General features: G+C 47.6%; 1 long non-coding RNA gene across 1 annotated transcript; it reads right to left on the bottom strand.

Annotated features, from left to right (window-relative positions):
• Positions 1–201: 201 nt before the first annotated feature.
• Positions 202–2,608, bottom strand: LOC136291170 (uncharacterized). Its single transcript, XR_010721442.1, has 3 exons — positions 2,381–2,608; positions 1,150–1,614; positions 202–290 (listed from the first exon to the last, which is right to left on the bottom strand). It is a non-coding gene; the product is annotated as an uncharacterized lncRNA (long non-coding RNA).
• Positions 2,609–3,449: the final 841 nt, after the last annotated feature.

Below are 3,449 nucleotides of genomic sequence, written 5' to 3'. Positions count from 1 at the left end.
TTCTCTCTCTTTTTCCCCTCTTCTCGTCGTTTTCTGAACAGCACGGACCTGCCGTGGGGAGGCGGCTATCGGCATCCCAGGGAACGCAGCCGCCCTGCGTGTCCCCGCGGAGCGCCCGGCCCGGCCGGCGCCGCTCGCTCTCGTCCTCCTTCCGCTCGGCTTCGCTCGGCGCCGGGCTGCCCTGCCCTTCGTCCCTTTGCTGCCGGCCACCGCTTCCCCTCTGAAGCTCTCCATGCGTAGCTTCATGAAGGAATGAAGGGGAGGAAAGACGAGCAGTTTCCTGTTTGGCACTGAAGCGGGGAAAAAAGGAAAAACCGCGAGTTCGGTCACCTGCTCCGCGTCTCGACCGGACGAGAGAGCCCGGCTCGGCCGGGGCCTGCGGGAGGTTTTATTGCCCATAAATAGTACCGGGGGAGCGGCCGGTAATGCGATCAGGAAGGGAGGCATTAGGCAGAACAGCGCTCAGGCACCGGGCGCCTACAAGCGCGCTCTCTAAAGACGTTTTGAGGCGAGTAGCAGTAAAGGTTTTATTGGTAACTGAGAAGCGCCTCGCAGCCGCAGGTTTGGCATTAATGATCGCTTCGGTGGGTAGGAATTATACTGCCGGGCTGGCGGCGAGACCCAGCGGGCAAAGGGCGCTACGCGGTAGTAACAAGTATTTACTAAAGGAGTTGGTGCCAAATGACTGCCGGGTTTCAGCCTTCGATTTGCCGGATGAATTTTTTAGTAATTATGAAAGCAGGCCAATAACATTTATAGAGGGGAAAAAAAAAAAAAAAAAAGAAGTTACAAACTTCTCTAATAGCTGAGAATTAACTTTTGACAACAAGCGGGATTTCCCCTCTTCGTTGATTCAAAGAAATGCCTATACTTAAATTTCACCCTACAAGACCTACTATTTTAAAAATAACAGCACCCCGCAGAGCAATTTTCCAGTTGTAGAAGAACCTTTAAAACCAAACCGCAGTGTTGCCTGTGGGCAGACGTGTTTAGAGCCAGTGAGAGCAGAATATCCACAACATTTATGTTAGGATTTTCGGCTATGCAGGGAGCACAGGGATGTTACTCTCTCCCGCAGATCCTGAAGTCTCTCCTACCAGATTTTCTTTTTCATCTGCTTATTGTCAAGTAATTAGTAAAAGGAATTACCCGTTCTGGCGCTGTGTCTTCAGGTAGCAAAGGCATTAGGGCTGTAAACTTCGCATTTTCTGCTTATGTCCGGCTTGCCTTCCTCCTCCATCAGCAGTGGTCCTTTCAGGGGGGTTAAAATTTTAATTTAGTTCCTTGTAAGCTGTGAAGGGGTGTGTTATGTCGCTGTCTCTCCCCATTTGAAATTAATAGACTGGGTGCAGTAACTTTGCCTGTCCGGGCGAAGGCGGAGGGGGATTTTGTGGCGAGGCAGCGCTGCCGGCAGTCCCTGTCCTGCCTCCCGGCCGACCCCGCGGTAGGGATGGCTCGCACCGAGGCACAGCTGGGAAAATCAGATGGAGCGACCACCAGAGCAACTTCCACTGTCCTTGGGAAGACCGTCTCCTTTTGTCCTTGAAAACACCTCATGCGAATTTCCCCAGGTAGACAACTATATTTCAATATGCTCTGGAATGTTAAGGTTACCTTGGGGAAAACAACAACAACAACAACAACAAAACAAACAAACAAACCCCAAACAAACAAACAAAAAACCGACAAGAAAAAAAAAGAAAAAAAAGGAGAGAAAGATAAGAAAGCAAAGGCACTGGTAACTAATTAACCTTTGAATTTTTGCCTTTTCTCAGACATGGATTTAATCTCTAAATTTTATCTGTGTAAGCAAAACAGTAAATACTGAAGTCCGAATTTATAAAGATACCTAAATGAACACAAAGTGTGACTGTGTGCATATGGATATAAGCAGTTTTGTTAGAGCACTTTCATTGAAAAAGAAGAGAAACTGACGAAACTATTATCCCTTTATCAGATTAAAAGCCGCCTGTTATTTTTAAATGGTTAAATCCTTTGATCAGACTTGTGGCTGTACTCCAAACGACGAAATAGAGGAATTTTGCTTGTAACAGGGAAAAAACCAAACCAACAAACAACAACAAAGAGATAAACTACTCTACCCCCAAAAGATTTTTTTCACCTTCCCATCTCCAAAATAACAACAAAACCCCGAAGCGTCCGAGAATTTTTGTTTTGGTTTTTATTTTGATTCCATTATTCAGTGCTGGGACTTAACAATTACCAGTTAGAAAACCCATTTGAAAACAGTAGGGCCACGTTACAACAAAGGTCTGGCCAGCATTAATCTAGAGTTTGGAAAACACTTGACAGTTGCGAGGGCTCCCCCCTTCCGTTCCTTTAAAAGTTACCCTCTTCAAAAGGGAACCACAGCCCCTACCTCTGTTTCTCCAGGTAGATTCCCTTCTCTCTCTCTCTCTCTCTCCTTCCCCTTGGGTGAAGGAGTGAATTGAAAAAATCATTAAATTATTTTCATTCTAATCGCCTTAATCCCCCTTATACTAGGAGCAAATGATGATAATGGGATCCACATGGAAAAGAGCCCCGGATGGGAGGGGATCCTCCCGGCCCTGCGTCTTGGCAGGTGGAGACGGGAGGGGCGGGGCGGGGCGGGGCTCGGGGTTTTAACCTAAAGAAAGCATTGGACTAAGCCTTCTCTATCCGCGGGCAGTTTACTTTTCATAATTTTATTTTTTTTCTCCAGGTGACGCGTCTCTGAAGTGACCTGGCTGTCACTCTAGGGGAACACGGGTCCCTCCTGAAACAGGAGAAGAAAAAACAAAACCCGTCTCACTCCTCCGCCCCCGCCAACCCCCCGCCTTCTCGGAGCCTAAGCAAGGACAAGCTGATTAATTTTCCCGGGTCGCCCTGGCAATCCCCGGGGGCCGCTTCGCTTTGCCGCCATCGGCGGCCGGCCACCGTGCCAATCCCTGCGGTGCGGGGGCTCCGCTGCAGCCCAGGGATGAGGGGGAGGAGAGAAGGAGGAAGGGCAGCTCGCCGGCGGCATTAGTTATAGGCACCGCCGTAAAAGTACTCCTATCTGAGTCTGTAGGAACAGAGCCAACAGCGAGATCACCGGGCGCTGGGTTTTCTTTGGGCGTTTGCAGATCTGTACAAATACGGGGCCTGCCGGTTTTTATAAACAACTTTCAGGACACAGTCAATCAATCATGCTGGCAAGCAAGCAGACCAGGAGCCTAGGATATATACAAGGCATAAATATATACATATAAACCCTGTCAATTTTGGAGTAGTTACAATTTTTTTTTAATTTTTTTCCCTACAAGCCTAAGCGAAACTGTTTCTAGAAAGATTCTGACAAATCAGGAAATCACAGTGGAAAAGAAGGTATTGTTAGGAAGTTATGTTACATCATTTAATACTGGCAAGGGAAATACTGGAAAAGGGAAAGAAAAAAAAAAGTCTAAGCAAGTCAAAGGTTTTTTAAA

Source organism: Chamaea fasciata, unplaced genomic scaffold, assembly GCF_029207755.1.
Source record: "Chamaea fasciata isolate MVZ Bird 193981 ecotype frontalis unplaced genomic scaffold, bChaFas1.0.hap1 SCAF_6, whole genome shotgun sequence".
NCBI classification, from domain to species: domain Eukaryota; kingdom Metazoa; phylum Chordata; class Aves; order Passeriformes; family Sylviidae; genus Chamaea; species Chamaea fasciata.
Note: the sequence above shows the minus strand (reverse complement) of the source record. Positions and strands in the feature narration are given on the sequence as shown.